The sequence below is a fragment of the Marmota marmota genome, unplaced genomic scaffold (assembly GCF_001458135.2).
Source record: "Marmota marmota marmota unplaced genomic scaffold, marMar, whole genome shotgun sequence".
Lineage (NCBI taxonomy): Eukaryota > Metazoa > Chordata > Mammalia > Rodentia > Sciuridae > Marmota > Marmota marmota.
In genome coordinates, this window is record NW_026000223.1 from 6,795,386 (window position 1) to 6,813,938 (window position 18,553).

General features: G+C 39.6%; 1 long non-coding RNA gene across 1 annotated transcript in view; it reads right to left on the reverse strand.

Annotated features, from left to right (window-relative positions):
* Nucleotides 1–279: 279 nt before the first annotated feature.
* LOC125613217 overlaps nucleotides 280–18,553 on the reverse strand; it is a 40,643-nt gene continuing 22,369 nt past the window's right edge. The window contains exons 2-3 of the long non-coding RNA XR_007343721.1: nucleotides 1,296–1,828; nucleotides 280–391 (exon numbers count right to left, since the gene is read on the reverse strand). This is a non-coding gene — a long non-coding RNA (uncharacterized LOC125613217). The remainder of the gene's footprint in view (nucleotides 392–1,295; nucleotides 1,829–18,553) is intronic.

Sequence of the window (18,553 nt, forward strand, 5' to 3'; positions counted from 1 at the left end):
ACATGATTACAGAAACACCTTCAAGATCTGCAGATCACCACTGGGTGGGACTGTGGATGAACTAGGCCATCTTTGGAATTAGACTTCAGCTAAGGCTCCATCTATTACTTGATTACCATAGCTCCACTTTGGAGGGTCACAGTCACATTTTGTTTTCCCAAGAATCCCTATCAATTCATAGCCAATGTCTAGTAATCTCCAAAAATTTTGTGTATTTCCTTTTTCCTAATGCATAGTCATTCTAATAAGGGATCTTACTAGGATCTTACTAGGATCTTTCTGGATTAAGGTTGGAAGAAAATTCACTTGCTTGTGAAAATTGAGCAAGGTCCTTCCAGTGTCTTCATCAACCAAGAGGCTCTGGGTCTGGGCATTGACTTAGGTCTGGAAGCTGGTGATGCAAATGAGGATTTTTGCCTAATTTTTCTATTGTACAGATCACAAAATGTAATGACTGTCTGCCCATCTAGTTCATTCTGAGGACTCTGTGATTCATTGATATCGCTAAAGATCAAATTCAGATCTTGTTGAAGAGGTTGTGAATACAACCTGCTAGATGGTGGAGACTTTCTCTGGGTTGTCCTGAGCTAGAGTTGGCTGCGCCGGTAGACATGGAGACACAGAACAGAACTGACAAGCAGGAAGATCTGCCACTGGGCCAAGCTTGGTGGACAAGAATCTGCCCGCTGGAATGTGGCCTGTAGTCTCCCAGAAGCTGCCCACCATGGTTGCTGCTGAACTCAATTCCTTGAAGCCAGCTGGAGCACCGTGGACCTCACAGGGAAGGTATCTGCCAAAGTATCATCAAAACTTGCTGGGGGTGAGCTCCACTGAGTGTCCTGCACTACAGCTGAGCACCACAAAAGCCAGTGGGAAGAGAAGGCACTTCCTCCTGCAGTGTCCTTCAACACCCTCTCCTGACAAAACGTCCCACTGTGGCAGCTGGTCTCTACCACAGTTAGGGCAATCAAAGGTGGATTTGGAGCTGAGAGGCCACAAAGTCGAACTGCCACATAAGGAAAGTAATAAACAAAAGAGAGAAAATTAACAAACCTAAAGAGGGTTGTTTGAAAAGATGAAAAGACACAAGAGTCTTACGCAAGATTAATTAAGACAAAAATTAAGAGCAAAGGCAAAAACAAAGAGTCAGAGAACAATAAAGAGATCGTATAAATTTAAAATATAATTGCAAAAGTTTTTTGAATTAACTAAAGTGTTGAAAATAAATCTGAGGAGGTTTATTCCCAGATAGTAGAACAGCAATAAAAGAAGTCTCTGGGAGTTGTTCTGCCTACCCTTTTCTGTTGCTTTTCTCTTTGAATCAAGTGGTTTCCTTTCACACATGCGCAGATTGGTGTTCACCAGACATTTCTCAGCCATCAGCCTGTGAATTCTCTTTGCTTTTTTACTCTGTTGGATTCCCAGTTTCCTGGATGCCATCTCTTCCTCTTTATGTTTATTCCCTCATTTTGGTGGATTAAGTCTTCTAGTGGCCTCCTATGGTATTGGGTTTCTTATTTTTATTTTATTTTAGAACTTGAATGTCTCAGGGTTGATCATTGTATTTAACTTCATAATTGTCAAGCTTTTTTCTGTTGTGTCTGACTTCCAAGCCTACATGTGTGATCTCTCGAACTGGAGTTTCTCTTCATTCCAAGTGTTCTGAAATTTCAGTTATTAGATATAGTTGAGCACTTGGTGGATCCTCACACTCTGGAAAGGTTCATGTTTCCATCCTGAGATGTTTTTTCTTGTATTATTTCTTTGGTGAAGTTTCTCCCTCGTTGTCTATTTTCTCTTCCTGAACTTGTTGGAGAAAGTGATAATCCTGGTGAGAAGTCAAAAGTGAGGAGGGTCAGAACAATCGCATAATTAAAGGCTCATAGAGATTGGAACAATGAGAGATTGGATTTAGCTAGAGCCAAGGCTCTGTGGAATACACCAGTGAAAAATAAAGATGAAAAGGGAGCTTAGAAGATGCAACACACCAGAGGGACTTAAATGACAAAGCAAAGAACTAAAACTTTTACCTGAGGACAGGGAGGAGCTATGAAACACTTTCAATAGGAGGTGGGTCATAGCAGCTGCCCTTGGTGACTCACAGGAATCCCCTTTACCAAGGCCAGTGCCCCTCCCCCAGGTGTTGTAGGTAATGACTGCTAATGGCTTATATCAGGACTCTCCTTGGGAGGATTTCCTGTGCTTCTGTGAGGAATGGCCTGTGGCCAATGATTGACTACTAGGGGAATAAGCATCCCTGTCTTCCTGCCTGGGGATGAAACAACCTCTTTGGTGCAATTTATGCTCCAGAGCTCCCTGTGCAATTAGGCTGAGACTAGACTCTCCCTGAAACCACATCTGGGCCTGTCTTCTTCCCCTGTGCTTTCCTTCCTCCCTCATTCCCTAAGAGGTTTCTCCTGAGAACCTTCCCTCAGTAAATTACTTGTACAAAAATCTGTGTCTCAGCCTCTTCATCTGGGGAATCCAACCTGAGGCAGAAGAAGGACATGATGAAAGCTATACAACGGGGACATGAATCTAACAGTGGTCTTTAGGGTGAGTTAGAGCAAGGACACCTGGGCTTAAGGGAAATCAGAAAGGGGAGATGAGAGGTAAGAAGGACCTGAAACTAGGGAGAAGAGGGGGAAATGAAGAGGAGAAAGCAGATAAGGGATCATCTGTGGATAAACTCCTTAATACGATATAACATGGCAGATGAGAAACAGGAAGGATGAAATAGGATGACAATGTCTCGGGTCACTAGCAGGAAGGCAGCCCTACATATAGACATCATGTAACCAGAAAATGATCACATCTGGAAAAAGCATCCCCCTGTAGAACCGTCACACAAGACCTACCATCTGCCTAACACTGAAATCTACAAAGCTCTCAAATGTATCATGTACTGTTTTCAAAATTGCTCTATGAGATGGTGTGGTAGGTGTTTCCAGTTCTTTGCTTCGCTCCCCCTCTTTCTTGTGATCTTAAAGTGCTACCCCACTAGGGTATAGGGAGAATATATCCTCATGCCCATTGGCTTTGGGCTTGCCTATGTGACTGACTTTAGCCAATGCAATGCAAAGAAATGTGACATGTGCAGAGGCTTTCTATGTGCTTCCATGATTTGGCTCTTGTGCTTTCATTATCCACCTTCAGATGAACATGCCCCAGGGAGGTGCTGATCCAAGGAGAATAAGACATGTGGAACAGATCTAAACCCAACCCACTGCTTAGAGCTACACATAGCTGATCCTATCTAAGCTCAACAGAACCACAGATACACATATAAATGAGAAATAAATGCCTGTAGTCGTGTTTGTTATGAGGCACTATTGCATCAATAACTAATACAGTAGGGTAACTGATACTGTTAAAATGCCCATTAAACACATAAAATAGCTGAGACACATAGAGGTTAAAAATTTGTCCAGGTTCACAGCTCAAAGGAGAGGGTTAACTCTGCTCTTATCTACATACTCAACAGAAAGACTCTGTGAACGTTGACACATTTCACAGCTTAGAAGCCCAGCATTCAAAGGAATAATTTTTAAATGCTTTAAAAAAAAATAAAGTACTGAGTTTGCTAATAACCTAAGAAATGCATGTTTTCATATATGCTGCCTATTAAGTCTGTTCATATCGTATCAGCAAACATCATGTCGTCTTGGAGAGGTTCCTAGTTTTTCCTGTGAAATGTTTTTCAACGCCTGAGTGAATCAAAATGAATGTAAATGAGGTTTATTAAGTCAACCCCACATGGTGCTGTATTGTCAGCATTTGTAGGGCTGTGACAGGTTAGTTATTGCAGTTTGAAGGAAATGTCACCAACACAGCAGTCTGCAGAATTAACTTAAAAATATATATGTATAAAACGTCTCAGGATTTTCCACCCTTTCAAAAATTGTCTCCTCAGAAGGTGACAGGGGACCCAGAGAGAGGCTAAGGTTTGCTTATTCTTTTTCGTCAAGAATCACTCTCTGGCTACATGATACCTGAGGCCAAGGGTCAGGGGCTGCAGGTAACCCCTGGGATTCTGATGGCTACTGTTAATGGACTGTAAAGAGGAGACAAAATAAGGGTGACTGGAGTTGACAAGGAGTGACAGTGGCAGCGGCACGGAGAATGAGTGTCAAACTGCTTTGGGAGCAGAAGCAAGAAGATAAGGAAGCAAGTAAGGCCCAGGATGCTGTGCTGTGGAACAATGAGTGGGACTGACATCAAGGAGGCTGAGGATCTGGAAGTGGCAGGGTCACATTTTCTGTGCTCACGAGGGCAGGCCTCAGGAGCAGGCTGGACAGGTGTCAGTCCTTGGGTAGCTTGATTTAAGCAGAGTCTGGAGGGTTATTTCTCTCAGAATCATGTTCAGTCAATGAACTTGAGTTTTGAGAACAATTCCTTTGTGTCTGGGAGCCTTCTTTTGGTCTAAGAGGTCTCCTCTTAGATGAAAATGTCTCATAGGAAAGGTGAACATGTGAAGCTTTTATCTATGAGCCTTAGTTTAAAAAATATCTTTTCACTAAGACCTTAAGGCTCATATGGCAGGGATGACACTGGGCACCTAGAACTTGATGGAACAGCCAGAGAGGAAGAAAAGGAACTAACTGGAAGAAAAGGGGAGAGTAGCTGGAAATAGATGTTTCTGACTTCTCCGCTTTTCTCAGCTAACATTGTTTGAACCTGGCACTCCTGCCAGACAGACAATCCAAACTGAGCAGAGGTCTGAGCAGAGTCTGTCTCCATCCCCATTTTGCAGTTGCGTGTGGGAGAACTGCCCTTCCTCCTCCATACTCCTTTATATAAAGTGAGAGAACCACAGAGTTTGGGAGATCCTCATGTTTAACAGTTTTTACATTAGAGAAACAGAATGGTGGTGGTGGGTAAGGGGCGGGTAGTGAATTTCTAACCATGCCCAGCTGTGCAAAATTTGCACAAATCTTTTTCAGAATTCTGTAGGATTTCTACCACTCCACACTATGAATTCTCAATATAGGATTCTGCATCCAATGACTAAATTTGTCTGGACCACTACTGTAATCATAAGCACTTATTAAATGATATTGATAAACTATGAATGATTTTCTGTGCAAACTGGGATTAAAGTTTTCATTCACTCTTTTTGTGCATGTATTCATTCATTTAGAAAGCATTTGATGATTGTCTATATTTCCCTGATCTCTAGAAACCTTACAGACTAAAAAGCTCAAATTGGGCAAAATCTTTGGAGGTGCACATTCAAATAATATCACATAAATAAAGGGGATGGGCATTCACTCTGAGGATTCATTTTGTGGGATAGTAGTGGACAAAACATAGAAGACCTTGGTGGAGATGGCCCAATGAGGGAAGAATCATGCTCTTCTTCAAAAGACACAACACCCAAACAACCCACTTTTGCTTTGCTAAGTCCCCTAGAAAAGGGTCAAACCATCATTGTCAAAAGAAAACAAGTACCTCAGAACTCTGAAAGGCTATAAGGTTGTCAATTGCTAAAGTTCACTGGGATATGGGGCAGAGAATGCATAGGCCCTGCATCCTAGAAAGAATCAGAGCAAATGCTATTTCAAGGACTGAATTCTCTTCAGTGACTTAAATCACCAAGTTTAAGGACAGAGCTGAACTAGGATAGTTACCACAGGGAGGGGACTTCCAAATGAAAATCCTCAGCAAGCAAGTGATCCTTAATTCAAGAGTGACCTTGAGGCTAGAGGTGAATAGGGAGCATCACAGGTGACCCTGAAGATCCAGAAAGTGGTCCACTGTCTGGGAAGGGAGGTTAATGTGAGAAAAGAAGCCAGCCAAGAGCTGAAAAGAATCAAACACAAGCAACAAGTAGAGGAGGAACCAGAGGAAGAATCCAAGAGAAATGGGGGTAATCCAGGAGTTTCCTACCACAAAGCCAAGAAAACCACAGATGGCGCCGAAAACCGTTCTTAAGCCATTTATTTCAACTCCCTCCCCACCAAACACTTGTAGCAGCTTTCCTAATGGCATCAATGATAGATTTGGATTTCACTCCCTCCTTAACAAATACAGCTGTGTTGTGGAAAGAGTCATGAGTCTGGTCAGAAGCCTCAGGGCTGACTCCTGACATGGCGCTCTGTACTGGTCCAGCTGTGTGACCTTGAGGAGTGGCCCTAACATCTGGAAGTCAAGGTTTCTCATCAAAACTCACAGATCACGGTGGGGTTCGATGAGGTAATAGATATAAATGCAAATGTAAAGTACCATATGAATACCATGGTTTTTAAAACACTGTGATTCTTAGAGAACTTACAAGTACAATGTGAACAATAAAATGGTTGGTACACAAAGTAGTCCTGAGAACAGGGAAACTCCAGTGCCACAATCCCAGGGCTTATTCCCCACTCATTATCAAAACACCACTTTGTTTGTAGTTATTGTAACTGCTCTGCTTTTTCAGTTTATTTGATCCATTTTTAACACTTTGAAAAGCACAATATTAAGGATAAAATGAGATAACATAGGTGGAAAGACCATCAGAACAGTAGGAATTTGGGCACTGTAATTCGACCTACTTCTTTCTCTCTTACACCAGTCCTGAATTAGCCTTGAACACCAGCTGCCCTGTAATCACCAGAGGAGGTTTGGAAACTGAGTTTGAAGCTACTCAAAATGTGCCATCCCAAGAACATTATCACTATTTCAACCCATTCACATGAGTTGTTATTTGCCTTTGCCTTCTGTTCAGGCTCACTCTGCAGAAAAGCCCTGTCCCCAGAGTGTTTGTGGAGGGAAAAAATATTAGCAGCAGTTGTTTAGCATTGCAGCTGCTTGAGGATGTAATACAAGTTGGAGAAAACAAGAACCTGGCCAAAACCAAAAAATCTAGGGAATAGGATGTCCACAGAATGCTTTGAAAAGCACTAACATATCTCTGGGGATCTAGAATACCAAGTGCAGGTCTACACACATTCCCAAGAAAGAAATGAGAGGTCTTCAGTATCTCCCTTGCATACGACCTTGAGGTCCCATGCAAAGAAAAAGTCAATGCTAAGGAAAAGTTGTAAGCTTCCCGAGCATTTAAGGCATGTTCCCAAAATACAGAGACCCTCAGCAAAGGACGAAAGATATATTGGTTTAAAGTACTTAATTAAATCTGCAACCAATCATTAGCAGACCTCTAAAATAATCAGAGATTTTAGTGTCCTCACACAATAGAGAACATGCACTTCATAGAATTCATCTGGGAAAGCCATTAAGCAAACAAATAGCAATAACAGAAAACAAAATCAGCCACAAAAGCAAATCTTGATGGGGCAAGACCTGATTTCTAGAATTTCCACATGATGTTATATGAAAAGTCTAATTTATTAGAAAAAAAGATTACAAGACACTCAAAAAATGGAAAGTGTTCCCCATAGGCAGGTTGAAAACAAACCATCAACAACAGTGTCAAAACAGTCATTAGAAACCATCCCAAAGAGGAGTTCAGAATATGGAATTATCAAACAAAAATTTTAAGTGAACTCATATACATATACTCAAAAAACTGAATGAAATCATCTAAAGAATTAAAGTTTGACAACAGTGTCTCACCAAATAGAAAATATCAGTAAAGAAACTTAAATGAGGAGGAAGAGGAAGAGGAGGAGATAATGTGATTGAAGAGTATACTAACTCAACTGCAGAATTCACTAGATTTCTACTCACAGAAGAGTGAAACAGCAAAATTTGAGGATATATGAAGTAAAATTATCCAGTCTGACAGAAAGAAAAGAAGGTAAAACAAAAACAAAACAAAGTCATGAACAGAGCTTCAGAGACCTATAGGATAGTATGCATATTATGGGAGTCTCAGAGAGGTTACAAAGAAGAAATCAAACAAATTATCTCTTTGAAAAAATAATAGCCAAAAGCTTCCAAAGTTTAATGAAAAATAATCTATACATCCAAGAAAACAAATAAACTCTGAATAGAATTAACTGAAAGAGATCTACATGTAGGTACATCTTATTAAATGGTTCTAAGATAAAAAGAGAGAATCATGCAAACATCAAGAGAAAAATGACTCACCATAATCAAGTGATCCTCAAGTATATTAACAATTGACTTTGCACTGTAAATCATGAAATCTTGAAGGCCAAAAGGCAATGAGGACATATTGAAAGTACTCAAAGAAAGAGCCATAACTAAGAGTTCTATATTCAGGAAAAACTATCATTAAAGAAAATTAAGACACCCTCACATTAAAAATGAAAAAAATTGGTCACTAGCAGACCTGCTCTACAAGAAATCTTATGGACATTCCTTCTAGCAAAAATAAAGGAAAATCAGATGACTAGATGTTATCTCAAGTGCACCTGAAGACATAAAGAACCCCAATAAAAGTAACTTCACAAGCAAATACAAAAGATGGTGTAAATGTATTTTTATAACATTTCAGTTTTCCTATCTGATTTAAAGACAATGGCATACAGCAATAATTCCAAAATACTCTCATGGGCTGATGATGTCATTTGTATCACAATAATAACACAAAGGATGCAGGAAAGAATGGAGTTATACTGTAACAAACCTTCTGTAGATCATTGAAATTAATTTGTATTAACACAAACTAGATTCTTTTAAGTTTAGATACTAATTATAATTCTCAAAACAATCATTTAAAAAAAGGTCAAGAGACATAATAAAAAAATTCTACAAAGAAATTAGTAAAGTAATGAAGGAAGACAAACATAAGATATATATAATAAACAAAGGATAATGGCAGACATAAATCCTAACTCATTAGTAATTACATTAACTGTAAATGGATAAAATTCATCTAGTAAAAATGCTTTTAAAAGAAATTTCAATAAATTTAAAAGGGTTGAAATCATACAAAATGCGTTCTCTGATCCCGATGAAATTAAATTAGAAATCAATGATAGATGGAATTTAGAAAAGTCATAAATATGAAAAAAATTAATCAACACACTCCCAAGTAACTAATGAGTTTAAAAAAGACATCACAAGGCAATTAGGAAATATTTTGAGATAGATTAAAAACATGAACATAACATACCAAAATTTATCAGATGCTACTAAAGCAATATTTACATGAAAATTTTTAGCAGTATAGACCTATTTTTTATTTAAAATAACAACATTTTAAATATACATATGCATATATATGAAACTGAAAGAAAAGAACTACATAAAATAAGCAGATAAATGTTAAGATTAGATTGAAAATAAGTGAAATAGAGAATAGAAAAAAATAGAGAAAATTAAAAATGAAGATTTGACGTTCTGAAAAGGTCAACACAATTAACAAAATCTTAGCCAGAGTTAACAATAAAAGAGTAAAATTGGGAATAAAAGAAAGGACATCAATGCTCTCTGTACAAGAATAAAATAATTACAAGGGAATATTATGAGCTGAACATATGCCAACAAATTAGATAATTTAGACAAAATAGAAAAATTCCTAGAAATACATGAACTACCAAAACCAAGCCAAGAAAAAAAAAAGTAGAAAAGATGCATCAAGCTACAATAAGGGCTATAATTGAATTTAGAATTTTAAAACTTCCCACAAAGAAAAACTCAGACTCAGATGGCTTCACAAAGGGAATTTTACCTAATAGTTAAATAATTAATAGCAAATTATTCTAAAATATAAGAGGGAAAATAGTACCTAGTTTATTCTATTAGGCCAATATTTCCCAGATACCAAAACCAGGCAAAGACATCATAAGAAAAGAAAATTATAGAATGATATTACTTATGAAAATAAAAAATTCTCCTCAAAGTCCTGCAATATATAATAAGAATTTTGTAACATGGCCACGTGCCACTTATCTCAGGAATATAAGATTAGCTTAACAACTGAAAAATCACCAATGGAATACACCAGTAACAGAATAAAAACAAATACCATGTGATCATCTCAGTAGACTCAGGAAAGCATTTGATGAAATTCACTATCACTTCATGATAAAAGCACTCAATAAACTAAAAACACATTTTTCTCAACCTGAAAAAGTGCACCAATATAAACCCACAGCTAATATCATCCTTAAGAGTAAAAGATAACATTTTCTAAGAGAAGAAACAAAACAAGCATGTCAATTCTTGCCACTTCAATTCAACATTGTCTTGGAGGTCCCAGCCAGGGAAACTATGAAATAAAAAGCATCTGGATTGGATAGAAAAAAAATATATTTCTCCATGCAGATCATACAATATAGACAATCTTACAGAATTCACTAACAAAATTATCAGAACTAATGTATGAATTCAGCAAGATTGCAATATACAAGATTAATATATAAAAATTATTTTATTTCTATACACTAACAGTGAAAAATCAGAAAATGAAATTAAGAAAACAATTTCATCTACAATAGCATCAGAAAGAATAACATAACTAGGAAATGAATTTAACAAAAGAACTTCACAATGGAGAACTACAAAACATTTTTGAAATAAATTAGTTTTAAATAAATGGAAAGCTACCTCATTTTCATGAATTGGAAGATAATTATTGTTAAAATGGCATTATTCTTCATATCAACCTATAGATTCAATGCAGTCCCTGTGAAAACCATAGCCTCCGTGTGTGTGTGTGCCCCATGCACAATTGACAAGCTGATCCTAAAGGTTACATGGAATTCCAATGAACATAAAGTAGCCAAGCAATTTGAAGAAAAGAAGAGCTGGGCATGGCGGAGCATGCCTGTAATCCCAGTGACTGAGGAGGCTGAAGCAGGAAGATCTCAAGTTACAGGCCAGCCTTAGCAATTTAAGGAGGCCCTAAGCAACTTAACAAAACCCTGTCTCAAAATTAAAAGGGATGGAGATATAGCTCAGTGGTAAAGTGCCCTTGGGCTCAATCCCAGCTACCAAAAAAAGAAAGAAAAAGGAAGACAGTTGAATATTTATTTCCTTATTTCAAATCTTAATGCAGGGCTGGGGATGTGGCTCAAGCGGTAGCGCGCTCGCCTGGCATTCGTGCTGCCCGGGTTCGATCCTCAGCACCACATACAAAACAAAGATGTTGTGTCCGCCGATAACTAAAAAATAAATATTAAAATTCTCTCTCTCTCTCTCTCTCTCTCTCTCTCTCTCTCTCTCTCTCTCCCTCTCTCTTTAAAAAAAAAAATCTTAATGCATAGCTAAACTCATCAAGATAATGCAGTACTGGCTAAGTATGGACATATTAATAGATGGAATAGAATTGAGAGTCCAGAAATAAACTCTTACATTTATGTCCAAAAAGGGCAAGTCTATACAGAAAGATTAATGACTGCTGTGGGCTGATGGAGTAGGGAGCATAGAAAAGAGTGCATTTGCTGCAGGGTTCTGGGTTTCTTTTGAGGGTGACGAAATGTTCTAAATCCAATTCTTGTAATTATTTTACAACTATGTAAAGCAACTGCATTGTGTGCACTTTAAGTGGGCAACACTAATAAAACATGAATTACATCTCTATCAAGCTGTTATAAAATAAATGTCTACCAAAACAATACATGCAGAGGGTCTAGGAATTCATAAGAAAAGTGGACTCATGGTCCCCGGAGTTTAAGAAAATCTGATTCTCAAAAGGATTTATTTGGGTGTGATTTTTTTTTCTTGAAGTTTCCACTTTACAAAACTGATCTCTGCCTTTGCATATACATCCACGTGCAGGCGAAGCCAGGTTGGGCTTTTCTCTAGCCTAAACCCGCAATACACAGGTAACTAATTCTGCCTGTTTGGGAATTTTTCCCACGACACTACAACAGCCCCTATGTTGAGTGGTCCAATCTCCTGATTCAGAACTTTCCCCAACATTCAGTTTTGGATCTAGAGAAGACCAGGGCTGGGCAGAGGAATGATATCGTAGGATTGGAGGGATGAGATCTGGTTTTTCCTGGATGTTAATGTTTGTACAATGCAGTGCCTGGGGACAGAGAAGTAGGCATGAGGGTTGGCTGTGGAGAGATCAGACAGGAGGTAGGACAGGCAAGAAGACCCAACCTGGAAGAGAGAGGATGGACTCCACTGGCCATGATGGTTGTGGGTAATGAGAGAGAAAGAGCTGTCAATCATGCATTCCGAATTGCTGCACATTCTAATTTCAACAGGAAGATGTCCTGTTGACATCTTCCTGTTGAACTATGATAGGGAAGGCTCTGAAAATCAAGTATCGCTTTCCAGAATGAATGATCTGTTTGTAAAATAGATAATCAATTCCCAATCTGGTTTATTTTTAATCTATCAGGGTTGCTTTTATAAAGGTCATATCTATAATCAAAAGAAGGAAATATTTTCTCCACTACTGAAAGAGGCAATGGATACATTGAGTGGTGGGTTCTCCCAGTTGCCTTAGGACAAGCAGGTGGCACTCAGGGAGGGCACTCCCCAACCTCTGCAGAAGAAATTCCTATTTCCTGAGCTCTCAGTTATTGTATCTGAGCTGTGTGCATGCCCTGTAGGAGCTGACAGCTTAGAAAACCTGATTGGAAACTGGCCTGTTTCTTCTGGAACACAAGCAGTAAAAGTGAAAGGGCAAAATTCAGCCCTGAAATGGAAATGGACCTGGGAGTTGTCAGGTTTAGCATCTCATTGTGTAACTGAGGAACTTAGCCCAGAGAGGATAAGTGACTTGTCCAAGGTCACTCAGGCAGATGGTGGCAGATTTGGAATGAATGCCTGGCTTCTCTCTCCCAGAAGACACAGAGCCCCCAGGCAGGCCAGGCTGTCACTAACAGGCATATAAGCACGCCTGCACCTGTCCTGGCATGCCTCACGCTCAAATCAGAAAACCTTCTGCTGCGACCCTGATGAGGAAATTAAATTAGCTACTAATTGGTTAATTGGCAGCAGGCTCTGTAAGACAGTAAGGAGCAAATTAAGTTGGATCGAGAAGCACACATTTGTTAGGTTTGATCATCTTCATTATCACCTCTGTGGCCCGCCAGCCACTCTGTGTACATCACCCCTGAGAATACTCTTAGGAGGATTCTGTGTCCTTTTGGCTGTCAGAGAAATTGTCCCTTTCTCTACCTTTTTCTTTTCCACTTCCCCCACCTTCTCAGTCCCTATATCGCATTTCCCAAAGTGTCATCCTCACAATTCTAGTGTCAGCAGTGTGCTGATAAATGTTTAATGACTGGCTCTCTGGGGTAAAGAATCTTGATTTGTAGCATTTAGCAAATTCTGTGGTATAAATACATCCACTATGGTTCAATTTCAAGGAATCAACATGACATGCACTGGCTTTGCAAACTTCCTGAAAATTTAACAATAGATTCTCACAAACTAGCACAAGCTGGCTCCAACCCACTTCTGACAGTGAGCACCGAGGTTAACAGGACCATTGGAAGGGTCCCATGGTCAAATAAAGAAATAGGAAATTCTGCATATTATGTAGTCTCTGAAAAAGTCTGCAAAATAAAACATTTAATCTAACTTAGTACTTTTCTTACATATGTGACCAGTGAATTCATATTTCATAAAATATTAAAACTTCCTAGAATACTAGGTTTCTGCTGACTTGAAAAACACTGTGATAATCATATCACTATTTGCAATTCTGGATGCAAGCATCTTTCTAAGCAGCTCAGATAAGATATATAAGATGGACATTTCCCTTAAAGTAACCAAACTAAGGTAGTAAACCTTGAGAATCAGGTAGCTGGTACAGATCATAGTTTCTGTAAGATTTTAGAAAATAAATACCATCACCAGACTGGGACCCAAATAAGGTACATGACTCTGCCAGGGAAAGGATCTCCCAGGCAGACAGGAGTGATTGGCAAAGATGAAAAGATGCAAATTCCTACGTGTGTTCAGAGATAATTAGGAGACCAGTATGACCAGAAGTGAGGCATGGAGCATGGAGGTAGTGGAAGATGAGAATGGGGGAAAAAAATACTGGTGAAGGTCTAATTGGGTAAAAAAAGGAGCTAAACACTCAGGAGTTTGAGCTTGTGCCATGACATGGTGGAGATACTGAAGCAGAAGACTTATGTTGTTTGAATATTTCCAGAGCCTTCCCCGTCATATAATTTTTTAATTTTTATCAGGTGAAGAGAGATGGTGTCTTTTGACTTGGGACTTGAAAAATGGCCAGAAACTGGGTACAGTGGCACATACTTATAACCCCAGCAGCTCAGGAGGCTGAGGCAGGAGGATCACAAGTTCAAAGCCAGCCTCAGCAACTTAGTAAAACCCTAAGCAATTTAATGAGATACTGTCTCAAAATTTAAAACATTTTTAAAAGACTGAGAATGTGGCTCAGTGATAAAGCATTCTTAGGGTCAATCCCCAGTACCAGAAAAGTTAAAAAAAAAAAAAGATAAAGATAAAGAAAAATAGCCAGAGAAGTTTACTTAGCTCTCTCAGTGGGGCCAAGTGGTTTTATCTTCTGATCTCTGCACCAGTTGACAGGGATGTGGGTGTCCACCTAGGATTTTTTCTCCTTCCAGCCCTAGACATTGTACCTAAATGCCCTTGGGGTCACCTCTATCCCTCAAGAGTTTCTGTTCATTCATCCATGTGAATATGTATGTAGGATAGAATGTAATATCCTCAGGCTTTGAGTGAGTCATGACAGGTATGTCCATTTGGGGATATGTTTTGATCCCTAATGTCACTATTGCCGCCCCTATAAATCCCAGATGAAGCTGTTCCTCCATTCTCCTTTGGCCCCACAGAAGACAACTTAAATGTTCTCACTTCCCCTGTGTTCCCCTTTCTAATAAAAAAACAATAAAAATATTTTTAAAAACCCTGCTCTCAAGAAAAGACCTAAAACTTATTTCCTCTAAAATGCAAATAAGTGATAACAGCTTAAAGTCATACCTTTCCAGAATTATTTTTGTCTTTTCATCATGAAAAAAACCTGAAAGCTCAAGGATTCAAACTCTAATTTGGGAATTGTAGGCAACCCAGAGGACACAGGTAGTAGTATTTCTAGAACAATCGTGTCGTGTCAGGTCCCTGCAGGGGCTCCCTGACCTATCTACATGAAGAGCTGAATTTGACTCTGCTTCCAGGGCTTGCCATCATCCCCACGAGCACAGGACTTGCGTCTCCTTGTGCCTTCAGATAAAAAGTGTGGGAGGCCAGAGCCTGTAAATGTGACGATGATATAGAGAGAGCAGCAGCCAGGCTAGTGACAGAGAGGAAGCAAATGTCATGAGTTTGACTGTGGTCCTAAATTCTAATCACTTTCCAGCTTCGTGACCTCATGAAAGACACTTTATCTCTGATTTCGGCTTCTGATCTTTAAAACAGAATGCACAACACCCCCTCGTGGGATTGCAGTGACACAGGGTGATAATGGACAAGCTCCTGAGGATGGTGATGGCCTGGAAGGAAGAACTCAGACCCCAACCTTTTCTGGGAAATAAAAGTACCAAAGTTGAACATTCCCAGAATACTCCATGCAGACGATCCCTGGGTGTAGGCTATTATTTCTCACTGGCAACACACTCAAGCTGCCAGCCCAAATGATGTAACTCTGCAAGACTCCAAAACTTAGGTGAGGGCAGTGCTCCTCTCTGGAGGAAGCTGGACCAGTGTTGATTGGTGCTGACAGCAGGTGTCGGGGAGACATCTTTGCCGACCGTCCAATTGCCACGGTCCTCTGGTAATTCAAATTACTTTCCAAATGTCACTGCATCTGTCTGAGTCTGACAGCTCTTCAAACCAGGGCCCTGTCTCTCAGTCTGAAGACCTGGACATATTCCTGAAGGGGCTTTTGATCTTCATTTCTTTCCACGTGGGAGGGTCCTTTGTCAGACAAAGTCCAGATTCGTGAAACCTGAAGACAAAAACCCTAGTGACAGGTAGTGTGGCAGGTGTAGGCAATAACACATCCAATGCAGAGACTCAGCTAGTTGGATAAGACACATGACATTCCTGAAAATGAATAGTCAGGGGAAAATACTTATACGGTCTTCAAACCCACCATAGCATCACCCTCACTTAATCTTGAAGTCTGACTTCTAGTAACTTCCAAGATGTGCAGGAGAGAAAGCCCCAGATACTTAAAATAAGTATTGCATAGTCCTATACCAAACTGGTGGACTACATTTCTTAGAAGGAAGACCAAGGCATTCGTTCAAGTCCTCTGCACTCTTGCTTAACATGAAAGTATAACAATCTCAGATAGTGGGTTTCTCGGATACTGAAAATTGGATATAGCATATATAAGATGTTCAGGAGAAGGAAGAGGGAAACATAAGACAGCTCACTCAATAGCAGTAATGAGAATTGACAGCTGATCGCCTGGTGGCAGAGAAAATACACAAAGTTAAGCAAGCAGAGGAGCTGTGTGTGTGTTGGCTACTGGTAGAAATTAGGCAGGGTCATCCAGAAAGGGTTAAACCCACTTGTGTTTCTAAGAAGGTAAAGAGGTGTGTAATGCACTTTAGAAAGTCTTCCATCCAGAATAGCTAAAATAAATGAAATTTTGGCTTTAGAAAGAACAAGCTTGGGATTTCAGGAAAATTCACTTAAGTGGAACACTGTACTCCCCTGACAGTGGAAGATAAATGAGGCGGTACTGTACCTGCAAAGGCCGCCAAGACATGCTGAGGAAAGAAAATAGACCCCTATAACCTTTCCAGCAGCTCATAATGTTCTGAAATTTCCCCATATCCTCCCAAAACACCCTGGGCCATGCCTTGCTGTAGGAGATGCTGTGTTCATACTGCAGTGCAGAGAAGCCCCTGCCCCTGCGGTCTGCCTGCCTCTTAGGAATGGATGCCCTGGAGATATATTGCAGGTCACGTGGCTTCTGCCTCTCCTTCTCTCCCACAGTCCCTTCCACCTTTCACCTCCCTTTTCATAAGTTTCCCAATGCCTGTGTGTTGATGAGTAGACATCAGGACTCTGAAGTAAGTATCTCTCCAAATTCTTAGAAGTTCAACCAAAACACACCAGACTTTTACCACTCCCTTATGCATGTACAGCCCCTAATAAGAACTCCAGCTGCTGGACTACATTTCTTAGAAGGAAGACCAAGGCATTTTAAGAATCCTGACAGAAGACGGACTCTGATCATGGATGTTCTCAACCATAGCTTAAACATAAGAACCACCTGGACAGCTTTCACAAAATACAGGTGTCCAGTGCCCCCATCACCACTGGACAATCTGTTCCAGTTGACCTGGGATGGCCTTAGCATCAGTATTTTTCAGAAGCTTCCCCATCATTCAGCAGCCTGAGTTGAGAACCACTCACTTACCCAAGAACAAAACAGAAATAGATGTGATTTGGGAGCTCCAAGGAAAGCCTCTATGTCATCATGAATCTGCCAGGACAAGGTTGAGCCTGACTTTGCTGAGAAAAACAAAGCCTAAAACCTGCCTTTAACCCATTCTGTTCCATTGTCTCAGATGTGATACATCTACAAAAACTTAATTTTAGCACATAATAAATAACATAATTATACAATATATAATACAATTATAGTAATAAAAAGAAAAATATATAATTATAATGTAATCATTTAACATAATATATATAGACTCTAGATTTAACATAATAATAATATATAAGCTCTAGACTATGATTTCTAATCTATTTTAATATATCTGTATCAATTTCATTAAAATATTTGCAGAATTGGAAACTTGGAATTGAACATGATTTATTAAAGATCAGATACTAAGAAGTGGATAAAGAGAAAAAGGAATGTTGCCCTGGTATCACCTGGTGTCATCCACATGGTGATTGAGCCAAAATCAACTCCACAGCCATGTATGGGCTTGCAGCTCCTCCTCTGCAGAGAAAGGAGGGAAAAGTGCCACCACAGTAGACTTTACCATCTGAATGACCTGAGTCAGGTGTAACTGGCCAGATGCCTCTGCTGTAAGTGAGGTGGGCTGGAGACTCTCAGGGCCTCTCTTTCCTGAGAGCTGGCCCTTTGGAGACTGGCCTGGACATGAGTATCATACAGGCCTGACTTTTGAGAACCATATGCTTCTTACTTGATGGGGACTTTTATGTATAAGGGCACCCTTTCCAAAAGCTCATCTATCTGAAAGCTCTGCTCTCTTCCTGGCTGCAGCTGAAGAGCCCTGTGCTCAGATCTGCCTGTCCCAGTACATTGGTATCAAAGCCCAGGAGTCCTGTTTCTTCACTCCAATCAGTCACTTGATTTACCACCTGGTAAATCATTTATTTATTTATTTATTTATTATTTGAAAAGCCTCATTCCACAGATAATATAAATTTAAAATAAGAGAAGTAAAAACAAGAGAGGAAAGTATAAGCAGTGAATGAGATCAGTATCAAAACCCAGACCTAGCTCAGAATTCAATACACTGGTCAGGAAGGGAATAACAATTTGCTTCAGTGTTTTCTAATTGCAATGCAAAGAAGGAAATGGGATCCTTCACACGATTCAGAGTTCACAACATTAAATCTAAACAGTCATTCAAGATAAACATAACCATTCCTGGAACTAAAACCAGACAGGAATGCCTCCCCTAGCTCCATGTGGAGAGGACTCTATGATTTAGCGAACAGCATCCTCAAAGCAGCCTTTCTATAAACATGGCAATGAGTTTCACAGGTCTGTTTGTAAAAACATCCCTTAGCATAGGATGAT